Raw genomic sequence first — 15,170 nt, 5'->3', positions numbered from 1 at the left:
TTTCAGATCCATTTTATGGGCTTTGATGCGATGAGAGGCACCACTCACAATTAAACCCTAAGATTTACTTCACTGGTAAATGTAAAGAAAACATTCCAACAGCTAACTCTTTTACACACTGCACGCAAAGCCCTTCACCCACCCTCCCCCCCATGCAACACATACTGCAAACATTATTATTAATTCTATATGCACACAAAAAAAACCTATTAACCTATAAGGCAAAGGACACCATGAAAGATGTACCCATCACACACACTCTCTCTCTAGCAGTAAATTTACACACAACCTGGTGACGAAACACTTCTAGGTTCATCCAGGCGAGTTAGTAACAAACAGTACACAGTTGACTCCCAATCTACCTACAGACTGGGAATCAAATATGACCTGGGTAAAGAAGCCAAAGTTAGTATCTGGTGGGGGAAGGGGAGGGAGGGCTGCCTGCAATGAATATAATGTTGCTGGCCTAGCACCAAAAGGAAAAATCCTCCTCAGAAATTTTTTTATCATAGTTAATGCCTTTGTTGGTTAAGCCAATGCCGGGATGTGGTAGCCTCAAGTCTCAACAAGGGGTCAGCCCACGCCAGGAAGTGGTAACCTCAGGCTCTGGTATGCCCGGACCAAAGCAGATTAGCAATGCATCATGCTTCAATAAGGTTTCAAATAAACATAAGAACAGCCATACTGGCTCAGACCAATGGTCCCTCTTACCCAGCCTCTCATCTTCCGACAGAGGCTAATGCCATGTGCTTTAGAGGAAATAAACAGAACAGGTAATCTACCCCCTGAAGTCCACGCCCAGCTTGCAAACAGAGGCTACGGATTTCAGAGCATGGGTTTCCATCCCTGCCCATCTTGGCTACTAGCTATTGATGGACCTTTTCCTCCACAAACTTACCTAATTCTTTTCTGAACCTTGTTATAATTTTGACCTTCTCAACATCCCCTGGCAACAAGTCCGGCGGGTTGACAGTGCTCTGTGTGAAGAATGACTCTCTTTTTTGTTGCTTTTAAAATTGCTGGGTGACTCCTGGTTCTTTTGTGACCGAGTAAATAACACTTCGTCATTCACTTTCTCTACACCATTCACAGACCTCTATTGTATACCCCACAGTCACCTCTTTTCCAATAGGGATGTAAAGTGTTAACCCGTTACCAGCTAAGCATAACCCTTACCGGTGATGATTATGAGTAACTGGTTAACCGGAGGCCTAGTTGGGCTGGAGCAGTCCCCGCTAAATGTGCCTGTGGCAGCGTGACTAGACCAGGTCCACGCCCATGGCCTGGGGCGGCTGACCCAGAGCAGGCCCCTGCGGAGTGGTGGTTTTTGCCTGGCCAAGCCATCCTATGGTGCAGTAGGCCCATCTAGGCACACCAGGCCACACCACAGGCAGGGAGCTGTTGCAAGGTTAACCAGTTAAACCTAGCATTTAACCAGTTAACATTTTAAATTATAATTAGCATCCCTATTTTCCAAGCTGGTACGTCCTTTTTGATTTCTCCTCATATGAAAGTTCTTCAGTTCCTTTAATCATTATTGGCCCTTCCCTGAACCTTTTCCAATTCTAATAGATCTTTTTGGAGATGGGGCTAAGATGTGGGCCTACCATGGATTTCTATAGTGGCATTATCTCTTCTGTCTTGGCTGTATTCCCTCCCCTCTGTGCTCTGGTGCCTGAAAGAGTAGGTATTTCAAACCCCAAGGATGGAGCTACACTGCCCTTCCTTGTTTTGCAGGCTTGCTCCCACTCTGCACAAACAGAGACATCCACAGCCTCTGCTGAGCACTGAAAGACAATGATAAACAGGAAAGGAGAACATGTCTGCATCTCTTAGGGTGCGTCTAGACTACTGGGTTTTTTCGAAAAAAGTGGCCTTTTTAAAAAAAAAACTTCACTTGTGTCTAGACTGCCACCACGTTCTTTCGAAAGTAAATGGAAAAAAACCACAGAAGTTTTTTCGATCACAGAAAACCTCATTTTATGAGTAATGCTTTTTTTCGAAAGTGCTCTTTCGAAAAAAGGCGTTATTGAACGGGAACTGTGCTTTTTCAAAAGAGAGCATCCAGACTGCCTGCGTGTTCTCTTTTGAAAAAGCGGCTTGCTTTTTCAGAAGTACTGGTTGTAGTCTAGATGCTCTCTTTCAAAAGAGGCTTATAGTCTAGATGTACCCTTAGAGACCAGAGTCTCAGACAAGCTGACTCAAAGCAAGGCTGCCCACTTACATGCTAGACCCAAGCAGCACAGGCTGCCCTGTCAGAAAACCCCACTATAGCACCGCAGTCCCGCATCGGAGCTAGACTGTGTAAATGGGTCCAACCTGCTCTACAACTGAGTCACCAAGCAGGGCTGCAGCCCCATAAAGGGACCATGTTCTCATGAGATAGCAGCACTAGAAGTAAATCCTCAGTGGGCTGCTATTACTGTAAGGAGATATTAACAAAAGGCTTCCCAAATGCTTTGGCCCAAAATTTGCCATGCAGACAAGCCCAGAAGCATGCACTAAGAGCAGCGGTTTTCAAACATTTTCGTCTCATGACCCAGCCGAAGAAAACTGTTGGTGCCATGACCCAACATAATTTCATAGAATCATAGAACCAGAGAGCTGGAAGAGACCTCAGAAGGTCATCAAGTCCAGCCCCCTGCTCTAGGCAGGACCAATCACAACTAAATCAACCTGGCCAGGGCTTTGTCAAGCCGAGACTTAAACACCTCTAGGGATGGAGACTCCACTGCTTCCCTAGGGAACCCATTCCAGTGCTTCACCACTCTCACCACTCTCCTAGTAAAACAGTTTTTCCTAATATCCAACCTGGACCTCTCCCACCACAACTTGAGACCATTGCTCCCTGTTCTGCCATCTGTCACTACTGAGAACAGCCTTTCTCCATCCTCTTTGGAACCTCCCTTCAGGAAGTTGAAGGCTGCTATCGAATCCTATCAAATCCCCCCTCACTCTTCTCTTCTGCAGACTAAATAGACCCAACTCCCTCAGCCTCTCCTCATGGGTCATATGCTCCCACAATTTGATTGGAATGTGAGCAATTGGAGTGTGAGCTCCAGGGTGGGGCTGAGAATTAGAACTTTGGTGTAGAAGGGGGCTCTGGTTTCAGGGGCAGGGGTCAGTGCCGGTGAAGGAGGGGCTTACTTTGAGCGGCTCCCGGTCAGTGGTGCAATGGGTTGCCAAGGCAGCTTCCTGCCTCTCCTGGCACCACAGGCCAGGCTGTGCCCCGGATGCAGCTAGCAACAGTTCCCAGCCAATGGGAGTGTGGAGCAAGTGCTCAGGGCAAGGGCTGTGCACAGAGCCCTATGCATCCCCTCCCCCCGGCTTTTCCTCCAGGAGCTGGGCCTGCTGCTGGCTACTTCTGGAGCATAATGAAGTCTGAGGTGCCAGGACAGGCAAGAAGCTTGCCTTTGCACCCCCACTGAACACCCTTTAATAATGGAGATTGCCTATCTCCTAGAACTGGAAGGGACCTTGAAAGGTCATCGAGTCCAGTCCCCTGCCTTCACTGCAGGACCAAGTACCATCCCTGATGAATTTTTGCCCCAAATCCCTAAATGGCCTCCACAAGGATTAAACTCACAAAACACACAACCCTGGGTTTAGCAGGCCAATGCTCAAACCACTGAGCTATCCCTCCCCCCTGCAGAATGGAGAGCCACTGCCTACATTCAACAACCCAGGACTGGATCGCAACCCCAAGTTTGAAAAAACAATGTCCTCAAGAGTGTTCTGCAAAGAAGAGGATGGGGGGAGGGAGAAAGAGCCTGTGCCTTTGGAGAGGGGGGTGTCACTTCCTTTTGATGATAAAAGTAATTGTTGCTTGATTGATTTTGTTTTTTAATATAACCACCAAACTTGTAATCTGTTTCAATACCTTAGAAATTCAGGTCCCAACAACCAATGGGGAACTGGTGGGATTGTGACATCTTGACAAATCAGCTTTAATTTCCTTGCTTTGTGTGAGGTGACAGGATATTGGTTCAGACTTGTAAAATGCATAGAGTTTTGCTCACAGGTCGGAAGAAAACGTCCCTTTGGGAGGGATTACTCAGCCCTGCTCTAAGAGGAATCAGCCTAACAGATCAACACAAAAAGGGAAGAATTGACAGTCCTGTTTATGTTTTCCTTTAGAAATATCAGGCAAGAGGCTTCTTTTGCACCACTAACCAGCAAAAAGAGGCACAACTCCAGTATGCGCCCAGTAGAGCACATACTTTAAAAGAAGCGATCTAGAATGACCACCACAGGCTCATTTGAACTCCTCTTGCCACAGCAATTAGCCCTGCTTTACTCGGAGCAAGTAAGTGACAGTACAACAGAGACTGTCTCAGCGCTGAACCTTTTAAAAAAGAGACTCCAAGCAGCAACTGGCCCCAGAACTACTGATAGCATTCACACAACCAAATGATCTATTCAGCATTCACGTTCTTATGCCTAATGCGGATTGCCAGTGAAGTCAATTGGAGTTTTGCCATTGGCTTCACTAGGAACAAGGCAAGGCACACAGTGCCAGTGTTCAAATGGTGTGAATCAGTGTGGCTCTAATACTGATCTCAGTGGCGCCAACAGCTGACTATCTAGCCTCTTCCCCCTATGCAATTTACTAATACCAGTCACACATCACGCTGGGTCCCTTTTGTACAGAGCGGGGACACAATTCCTCAGGTCTTACTCTCTTGGGCTATGTCTACACTGGCACCAGAGCTATGCAAATGAGGCTAAGTGTGGAATATCGTATTTGCATATCTAATGAGCCACCATTTTGCGGAAGAGGCTATTGCGCAATAAGGAGCTGTCTACACTGCCTCTTCTTGCGGAAGAAAAACACTCTTGTGCAATGCTGTTACGCTGATTATTTTCATGCATAACAGCATTGCGCAAGAGGGTTTTTCTTGCGCAAGAAGGGGCAGTGTAGACAGCTCCTTCTTGCGCAAGAGCCTCTTCCGCAAAAATGGTGGCTCATTAGATATGCAAATGAGGCTTAGCAATATTCCATGCTTAGCCTTATTTGCATAGCTCTGGCACAAGATCGCGCCAGTGTAGACACAGCCCTGTAATGGCCCAAGTGACATCCTCAGGGTCATAACTAACTGCCTTCCCCTCTTCCCCCCCCCCACAGAGCTGGTAGAGAAGGTGGAAAAAAAAATGAGACAGGATCATGCCCAGTGTCAGCTTTCCCAACAGAATGGGGCCCAGTGGTGTCAGTCCCTGTCCTGGCAGGATCAGGCCCAGCAGCACTGGCAGCAGGTTGGAGTGCTCGGTACCCCCTGACCCCATAGGATCACGGGTCCAGTGACTCCTACCTGGAGCAGGCACCCCAGCACTAGGACTGCAGCAGCAAGAGGGCAGGGTGGGCTGCATTGCTGAGCTACCTGAAGCCAATGTAGGAAACTAGCAGGCATGGGAAAGGAGATGCTGGGGACACCAGGGGTACAGGCTGAAGGATAGGGAGCTAGGGCTGCAAATATGGGGATGCAGTTGATGCATGGGGGATAGACTCTAAGTGGGGGGACTGGAAGCTCAGGCCCTGACTGGAGGATAGATACAAGGCATAGTGCCTGAATGGAAGGTGTATGGGAAACAGTCCATGGGGAGGAATGGGCACTGAAAGGGGTAGTCCTTAGGAGGCTGCTCTGCCCTGGCACCTGTGCAAGCCCAGTGTTTGGGGCGGGATGTTGTGGGGACAGTCCCAAGGGGTTGGATAATTGGGGAGAGGGGCATTTCTCTGGCTGGGGGATAGTCATTCAGTAGCTGTGCTCTCTGGGCGCTCTGCTGAACTGCACCGCCTGGAGTAAGGATGTTAAATTGTGGTTATTTACTAGTTGAGTAGTTGGTGGAATTTCCATCGACTACTCGACAGGCACTTCCGCATTCCTCCTCTGAAATGTACAAGGGCGCCCACTGGGCAGTGGGAAGTCCCACTGAGTCCAGGCTGCATGTGGGTGCCACCTTTGAAATGTCGAAGAGTCCCCAGCAGGGGCTCTTGTGCATTTCAAAGCAGCAGCACAGCATAGAGCCCGGGGTCAGCGGGGGACTCTGAGTCCCCTACTGACTCCGGGCTCCATGCTGCACTACCGATTTGAAATGCCACGCGCAGCCAGAGTCAGCTGGGGACGCCCCGGCTCATCTCAGCTTCCGGGGAAATGCCACATTGGAGCCCAGGTTCAGACCCCAGCTGACCCCAGGCTCCAGGTGCCACACAGCTGAGGCACTGCCACTTTGAAAAACACAGAGGCCTTGCCTTGTTCAAAGGGGCAGCGCCTCACAGCTGAGCCGGGGATCAGCTGTGCGATGCTGCCCTTTGAAGTATCCTCTCTTCCCCTCTCCCCCTTGCTGCCTCTATCTCAGGGATGGGCAATAATTTTTGCCCGGGGCCACGTCAAAAATGTCTGAAGTAGTCCCAGGCTACCCCAGACGGGACTAAAGAGGAAAGGGCAGGGCTAGCCAACTCCCAGACCATGAGTGGTTGGGGATGGGGGAGCCCCTTCCCCCCCTTCCCACAAGGCACCCATGCCCTGGGAGAAGCCTTTGGGTGCTCCCCCACCCCCAGACCTTAAGTGGACTGGGGGAAGGGGAGTAGCAGGGCCTCCATTGGTCAGATCCACCTGCTTGGCAGGCCAGATTCGGTCTGCGGAGACCCTTTTACCCACCCCTTGCTTATTGGACAATCGACTAGTCCAGTGGTCCCCAACCTTTTGGGGCTGCCAGGTACCTGGGCTGTGTATGCACACGTGGCCGGGGACAGCGCCGCACATGCGCTGCGCACTGGGGTGAAGAATGGCTCGGGCCGGCCTTGGTCACTTGGCAGGGGCACAAATGCCCCGGCGGGCACCATGGCGTCTGCAGGCACCGCGTTGGGGTACCACCGGCTAGTCTTCAGCACCCTTAGCCTGCAGCAAAGCACACGTGAGGGTGGCAATGTACAATGCCATGCCCCTCTTACAGTTAATTTTAACACTTAGACTGTGTCTACACTGCAGTCTTTTGCTGGTAGAGCGTATGCTAATGAAGCGCTCATTAGCAACTTCTCGTGCCATATTTGCATATTCTCTGCTGATGCTTTTTGAGCAAGATCTGTAGTCCTCCTTTTTTGAGGCATAAAGATCTTGCACAAAAGGGGTGTTTTTTTTGTGCAAAACGGATCCATCTACACTGCTTGTTTTTGCGCAAAAACCTTTCACACCTAAACCATCAGCAGAGAATATGCAAATGAAGCATGAGAAGTTGCTAATTAAGCACTCATTAGCATACTCTCTGCCAGCAAACGCCTGCAGTATAGACGTAGCCTTAGAGTTTTGACTTATTTCATTAATTTAAAATGCTCTTGGCAGGTATTTGCCAGTGTTGAACTAAAAGGCACTAGCTCAATGTGAATCATATTGCTGTCACATACCAAACATGAATCCAGGGAGGAAGGAGGTTGGTAAGTGTACAATATATATATTGTGTGGATGCAGCACACCATGGTGAACTGTTGAGAGCCACAGTTCCACTGAGGTGTCCCAAGTGCTGCAGGATCAAGTCCTTCAGGGTGCTATCAGAAAATAAGCTATTTTAGAAGGACACTATTAAATGAAATATGGCCCCACACTGACGATCTGTAAAATTCACCTTTTACAAAAAGCAGTAACATGGGGGGGGGAGGATGTTGTCATTACAGTGGAAATTACAGCAAAACACCACAAGACCAAAAGAACACACAACAACAAACTGAACAACCCCCACATCCCAATATATAACACCCACAGGGAGCATTTGTAACGGACAGATGGCAAAAATGAGCTAGTGCGGGCCAATCTGAAAATGAAACTGATTGCTCAGTTTCCACTCATTAGGCCAAAAGAAATGTAAACCCTGAAAAGTAAAATGGATTTTGAAAAGATACTTTCAATTTCAACATGGCCAGATGATCATAACACACCAATTTAGAGTTTAAGTCACCAGCCTTCCTTTCAATTCAAGGACTATTTAACATTCATTGTGTATATACTTATCCTCTTGCCTTGCTTACAACTTTTATTTCTCAAACACCAAAACAGAAAGTTCCCACAACTCAATTCTAAGAACAAAATCATTGTTTCTTTCCAGGATTACATGTATTAAAGGAACCACTGTATGCAAGGCAGTCACCTAGCTGAGTATGGGAGGCTGGCAGCATGCTAGACACAGCAGCCTGGACATAAGTGAACCTTGCCTTATAACTTGTCAGTAACCAATTTTATTAAAATAAGCTTAGTGCTGCAATCAGGGGAAGACTGAAATCCTCTGTGTCTGCAGAACAGGCACAGCACGGGCAGGAGCAAGAGAAGTTTCTCTAAGCTACTCTGTAGCCTGACTTTTGGGGTGCTCAAATCCTACGCCCCATTCATTCAGTCCTTATTCTAACAAGACTACCTACTAGATCCCACTTCCCCTAGGGGAGGACAGCTTTACATTCCTCCAGGAGTCCTACCAATGAAAGCAAGACATGCTCCACTCCTCTGCATCCAATAACTGATAGTTATTCTCCATGTGACTGCTATTCCTCTTCCTTTTCCCAGCCTTAGAGGAACCTGGACTTTGCTTGACACCTCTCCAATTGCTACATTTCCATTAGCTCTTCCAAACCTGTCAGTGTTTTATTTCAAGCCAAGCCTCGTTAACAGTTAACATTTTGTAAAGAATTTCAAGGCGCCTTTTTTATATGATGAAACATACACCAGTGTAAGCAATTAGAGAAAAATCAGGTTAGCACAAAGCCACTGACTTTGGTGGGGTTATTCCGAATTTACACCTGCATGGGAAGAGAGATTAAACCTACACATACCTATAACATAATATGGTAATTACCTGTCACATTCTGATCTTACTTGGAGTAAGGCTGGTGTTTCAATAGTGTAATACAGCGTAAAAAGAAATCTTTAAGCATTTCCCCCCAATTTTTTTAAAAGGTCACTGGAGTCTCACACATGACAGTACTTGCATACTTTTGAAAATCTGCCAGTTATTTCACAACTATATAAAAAGCCAGCAGGCATCCAGTTTATTGCCACCATGCCAGGCTGTGACCGGCTCATGAACTGACCTTTGCAAGGGTTAGTCACACTCTGCTTAAATCCTGAACAGTGTGCTACCAGCAATCCCGACAACAAAACGTATGATCCAATCACTCAGGCAAATTAAAGTTACTATAGGGTCTGTGAGAGACAGAATCCATGAGGATAATGGCCTAACACACCATTTTTACAATAGCTCCAGACTCACAAAATAAAGAGAGAGTGAAATAAATGCACTAAGGCTAAATCTACACTAGCACTCTACAGCGCTGTAACTTTCTGGCTCAGGGGTATGAAGGCACACATACAGCGCTGTAACTTGCTCAGTGGGTGTAAAGCACCAATGTGAACAAGCACAAGGAGTCACACTCCTAGCACTGTTAGCTACTCGGTTCCTTGAGATGGTTTACTGTACACAGAGTACTGATAGCATGAGCTCTGGGAGAGAGCTCTCTGTTGTCACGCTTTCCGTTTAAAGCATTGCAGCAGCTGCACTTCAGTAAAATGCAGACAAAACCTAAGTAAGCAACGGATGTGGGAAGAAATTCTGGGAATTTTTTTTCCCCCTACGGATCTCTAAAGATTCTAAAATATTAAAAAGCTCCACACACAGGGGAAAGATGGAAAACTATGATCAGGGTGTGCCACAGAATGGGACTCTATATCAGGAAACAGGTGCCCTCAATAAAAAGAAATGCTCCTTTTCAACAAGCAAAGATAAACTATGATATACTCTCTCCATGATGGGAAAGACACACTGGAAAGCATGGGGGCAAGGGGAAGATATGTGCTTGGTGAGCACATGCTGTATGCTCTCCCTCTCCTCCCCCCAAATCAACTTAGTTTTTATTTTTAAATATCACCATTTGAGAAACTGTGGAAAAATTAAAAAAGGGTTGCTGTAGGCAATGTTCCCTCAAATCTTTTCCATCCAGGTGCAGAATAAATTTTTGTAAGTGCACTGAGGTGAACATGCACCACCAAGAAAAACAAACCTCGCTGTGGGTGCTCTAATCATCTGGGCAGCATCTGAATCTCTCCTGAGCAAGTAGCACAAGCTCACAGCTTACAGGCAACACTGGCCAGAGGCCTTGGTTGTGCACAAAGCAGTGCTTAACTAAAAGTGTGATTTTATATCAATTTTGTTAAACTAGTACAACTTGTGTGTTTCCACAATCTTATATCAGTTGCAAGTTAGTATATATCAGTTCAATTTGCGGTGGTAAATGTACAGGTGCAAGCTAAACCCACAGAACCAGTTTCAAATTGATGAAAAAGCCTCCACACAGAAGTTGTTCTAGTTTAACTAGGCCAAGTGAAGTTAAACTGGTGCAACTTGTGTGTCCAGACAACAACCCTTTAACTGATTTTAATTGTGAGTTATTAATATTAACCCAGTCTCATGTACCCCCTGGGATCAAACCACATTACAATGGGCTTACAATTTAAGATACAAATCAGCACATTGGTGTAACCCCAGTACAGAGGTGGAAGAGTAGGTGCTGCTGGAAGAGCAATAAACAAAAGGGTTTAAAAAGCAGACTCTCTCTGCTTAATCATACACCTCTTCACACCACTCTTTCTCCCAGGACCCACTTATTTAGCTCTATAAAGGTGTAGTAATCATACTAGGTCTGGATTTTGCCCTTAATCTTCATAGCCTTGCAGTGGTTAACACAATCCTCCTAAACCTAACAGGCTATTTAAGCAGCTTATTCTTTGTCTTATGCCTACATGCTCAGTAGGATTTGTGTCAATTTAGTCATCCTCTGGAGGTTTTTCCACAACAGAACAGGGGACAGCACACAAAACAAGACTTTGAGGAAATCAATGGCTTTTACTTTCCTTAGACACAATGCAAAAGCCACAGCCCTCCTATTACAAATACATCTCCATGAAACAATTGGGATGCCAGCAGATGGCCACTCCTAGCTCGCCAATTTAAAAAAGAGGGGAGGGGGGGAGAGAGAGAAGTTTCCCTCCAAAGTTTTTCTAAATACAAACCAGAAATGGTTAACGGCCAGAAATGCCATGTTCTGTAAGTGAGGAAGAAAAGTTTTAGGGGGAAAACAAGGATATAATTTTCAAGGAAATATTAGGGTCTGATCTACTTTCAAGGACTGCTAAGGTCAAAGTCTCCCTTTGATTTCACAGGCCCTTTACTCAGTCATAATAACCTGCTGGTAAAACTAAGGCACCATCAGAGGCTTCTTCTGAACTGTCAGCTCCTCAATTCACCACTTGTTCAGTTGCAAAAATAAGAAGCCTCCCCTTCCTTCTGCCCATCCTGATTGCATGGTACCATCACCACCTGGACTCAAATACTTGGCCGGAGGGCAGGGAGGAAAGTAGCTCTGGGTCCCACTGGGGCAGCAGAACAGAGAGCTGGGAGAAGAGGGCGCAGTCCAGCCCCTGGAGCGAACAGCCACTAGCCAGCTGAGCCTGCGGCAGGCACCCCCTGTGCAAGATGTAAGGAGCGGTGTGGGCGGCTCTGCGGTGTGAATGCAGGGAGAGGGTATGGACGGCCTGAGACTGGCACCATCTCGGGAGATCAGGCCGGACGCGGGACGTTCTCCATCCCCCACACGAAGTCCCAGCACCGAGGCGCCAGCCCGCAACTCGGGGCTCGGCCGCTGGAGGGGAGGCCAGGGCACGTGGGGTGCGCCACATGGAGAGTGACCCAAAGCCGTGTCCCCCCCGACCCGGACGGCCCCAGAGCCTCAGGCGCCCCGCTTGGAGACGCCGGAACCCCTAGGCTGCGGGGCAGCGCGGAGGGGTGCCTAATCCCTGTGCCTTGCGGCCCCAGCTCCCGGCCGGCTGGGGAGAACCTGCCCGCCCCGATCCCAGCGTGGACACTCCCTACGCAGCACGAATAGGAGCCGCGGCCGCCGCTACTTTCACTTTCCAGGGCCCCCAGCCATCTGCCCCCGGGCAGTGCGGCCGGGCCGGGCGAGCCCCGCACCTGCCCGAGTCGGCGGCGCTCGGCGCGCACGTGGTGCTGCTGCTGCCCAGTGTGGGGCGCTGGCCTCTTCCCACCGCCGGGCTGCGGTCAGGCCAGGGCGTAGGGCGCCAGGCTGCAAAGCCACAGCCATCCGGCGGCACCCCGAGAGACGGGCGCCGGGCAGGGGGAACCAGGCGGGGAGGGGGCAGAGGCCGTACCTGCAGGAGAAGCCGTCCGTGTGGCGCTCGCCCATGGTGCTGTCCGCTGGGGCCAGGTGCCCGCTGCCTCGGGCCGGGCGGCTCAGGAAGGAAACTCGGGCGTGGAGAGGGGTCAGCGGCTCCGCCTTTCCGCCCCTGCGGCGCTTGCCGCTTGGGCTGGAGCGCGGGACCCCCCCGCGGCCCCCCGGCCCGGGCGCTGCAAGTCCCACGCGGCTGCAAGGTCCCTTCCCCGGCTGTTGTGCAAAGAGCAGGGGAGGTGCGGAGGGACCGGCCCGCTGGCCTGAAGTGGCCTCTGGGGGCAGACAGCAGCGCAAGGGGGAGCCCAGCCGGGTGCACCGGGCTGCGGCGCTTCGGCCCACGTGCGCTGCTCCCCGCTCCCGGGGGGCTGCCGGAGTTGCTGTAACGCTGCTGCGTGTGTCCCTTCTCCGGGGAGATCCGCCCGCCCCCTGCGAGCCTCTGACAGGGGCTGCTTGTTGCCAGCCCTTGATTTAAAAGGCAACTTTCGGACCAATCGGGAGAGAGGCCGGGAGTCGGTGTCCGGCCGCAAACGATACCGAAAGCAGCGGGCAGTTACCCGCCGGCGCTAGTGGGCGGGACGGAGGAGCCTGGACCGCACCTCCGGCTGAAAAGGCAGGGAACTGAAACCAGCTGGCGCTCGGGACACACGCCTGTCACCGTCCTCTGCCGCGGCCAGCAGCCCCCAGCCCGCGCCGAGCTGAAATCCGCCCTCCCAGCCTCCCGCAACATGCAACCTGACCCTAACCCGCTGCCTCTTCAGCACGAGGTTTCTCGTGCAGCTACCCTGGGGCCGCGCTCGCTGCCCAGTACCCTGCGGCGGGCGCCCTCTGGAGGTGCGGTTGGTTCGGCACTTGGAGGGAGAACAAAAATACCCCTTTTTGGAATAGTGGTAGAAATGTAGCCGTGTTAGTCTGGGGTGGCTGAAGCAAAATGCAGGACAATGTAGCACTTTAAAGACTAACAAGATGGTTCATTAGATGATGAGCTTTCGTGGGCCAGACCCACTTCCTCAGATCAAATAGTGGAAGAAAATAGTCACAGCCATATATACCAAAGGATACAATTAAAAAAATGAACAAATATGAAAAGGACAAATCACATTGCAGAACAGGAGAGGGATGGGGGGGGAAGGAAGGAAGGTAAGTGTCTGTGAATTGATGATATTAGAGGTAGGGAGAGTGGGATGTTTGTGAGTTAATGGTATTAGAGGTGATAATTGGGGAAACTGTCTTGGTAATGGGTGAGATAGTTCAAATGTTTGTTAAGTCCTTGTTGGCAAGTGTCGAATGTTTGTTAAGTCCTTGTTGGCACCCTTTTTGGAGTGATTGAGAGTGAGTTTTATTTAGTTTATCAGGGTGCGTAAGAAAAAAAGGCTGCAGTTTCAAAGTTGGATTCGATAGTGGGCTTGGCCTTCTCCAGATGGAATTGAGTGTGAAAGTGCCGTTTAAACACACAACTGTTTACACGGGTTTGTGATGAGGCTTCATGAATTCCTGTTTGTGAAGCACTCTGTCGGAGAGCCTTGGAAGGAAGGTGCTATTAAATCCAGCCTGTTAGTATAGTAGAGATTTTCTGTGGCCTTCCACACCCGCCCCCCTTTTTTTTTTATTACCACGGATATTTTCACAGAGTAGTTCTTTGTTTCTTAAAAGCCTGTCCCGTCCTCTGGCTCATTGGCTCAGCTGTGTTGTAGCACAAGGGAGCCTGTCATGCTTCCAGGAAGGCTATTTATATGTGTGGGACTTGTCTGAGACCTTTGCTTTCTTGTTGTTTTTATCCTTCCATCTTTGGCGAACCAGGTAATCCCTCTGCACAGCTACAAGCTGAGGGGCTGACTCCACTGATCACAGCAGAGAGTGCTGCCTAGATTTTCCCTCAACTGTTTGAAAAAGGAAGCTGGATATAAAATGCAGTCACAAGGCCTGTCTCTGTGATCAGGCCAATCCTGCAGAGGAAGGATGGGCTCTACCAGCACCAGTTTTTGCTGTCTTGCAAACAAAAGGAAGAAGCACTGAATGCCAGGTGCCTCTTCTATTCCCAACTTGATCTTGTTTTCTGGGACAGTGTGGTCATACCAGAGAAATAAGGACTGCGTGACTAGCGTTCAGACACATGACCTGAGTCATTTAATAAGACCGAATAGAACAGGCTCCCCCGCATTACAAACATCTGCACTTACAAACCAAAGCTCACTTCGGGCAAGGACGGCATTAGGATGATTGTGGCCTTATGCAGTACTATTAAACTGGGGCCTCTGTGCCCGATGGTGGCCTGGTGAGTGGTGGTGATTTTTTAGAGATGTGATTTTATAATCTTCAGCAACACACCAATGAAATATTTTTAAACCAAATTTTAAACTAAGCTCCTGTGGACTCACACAGTAAATTCAGAGGAGGGCAGTGTATATCTGGGGCTGGCAAATGCCTGTGAAATGGCTTCATTACCGGTTGAATGGCTCTTTCACAGGTTGAATGTATTCTGCATATGGGTAAGGACAACACTGGTGTGGTGAGTGGTACAGGTAAGAGGCACAGGCAGGATTGAGCAGCACAAGCGCTGGCCTGGGGACTTTGGAGAAGCAGGGGCCCCCTGCTCCTCTGCCCACACACTGCTCACTGCCCCCCAGTGAGTGGCGGATGGGTGCAGCCCATGAGGCAGGGTAGCTGGGAGTTGGTGACAGAAGCTGGCGCAGAGCCAATGAATGTGGGAGAGAAGTGCAGCAAGAGGATGCCCAGAATCTCCACTTATTAAACCTACCTTTCTTCAAGCACCAGCATTCAAGGTTACATGAAAAACTCTTTCTACTATTTTGCATTGCAGAAATACAGTATTTTAGCTATAAAATGGGTTAAATGGGCTTTTGTAGGCTAGCCTGGAACCTCACTACCATATAACATTGTTTTTATAGGAAAATGTGTTCCGAGTTCCAAAGAACCAACTTACACACACACA

The 15,170-nt window shown here is 49.2% G+C and overlaps 1 protein-coding gene across 2 annotated transcripts in view; it reads right to left on the bottom strand.

Annotated features, from left to right (window-relative positions):
- The window catches only part of SH2B3 (SH2B adaptor protein 3), a 118,252-nt gene extending 105,917 nt beyond the window's left edge, over positions 1–12,335 (bottom strand). For both annotated transcript variants that reach the window (XR_016348365.1, XM_075898736.2), the window contains exon 1: positions 12,201–12,335. The gene's annotated coding sequence lies outside the window, so the exon portion shown is untranslated. The remainder of the gene's footprint in view (positions 1–12,200) is intronic.
- Positions 12,336–15,170: the final 2,835 nt, after the last annotated feature.

The sequence above is a fragment of the Pelodiscus sinensis genome, chromosome Z (assembly GCF_052426305.1).
Source record: "Pelodiscus sinensis isolate ZL-2025 chromosome Z, ASM5242630v1, whole genome shotgun sequence".
In the NCBI taxonomy this organism is placed as follows: Eukaryota; Metazoa; Chordata; order Testudines; family Trionychidae; genus Pelodiscus; species Pelodiscus sinensis.
The sequence above is the reverse complement of the archived record's forward strand: the minus strand, read 5'-3'. Positions and strand labels throughout refer to the sequence as shown.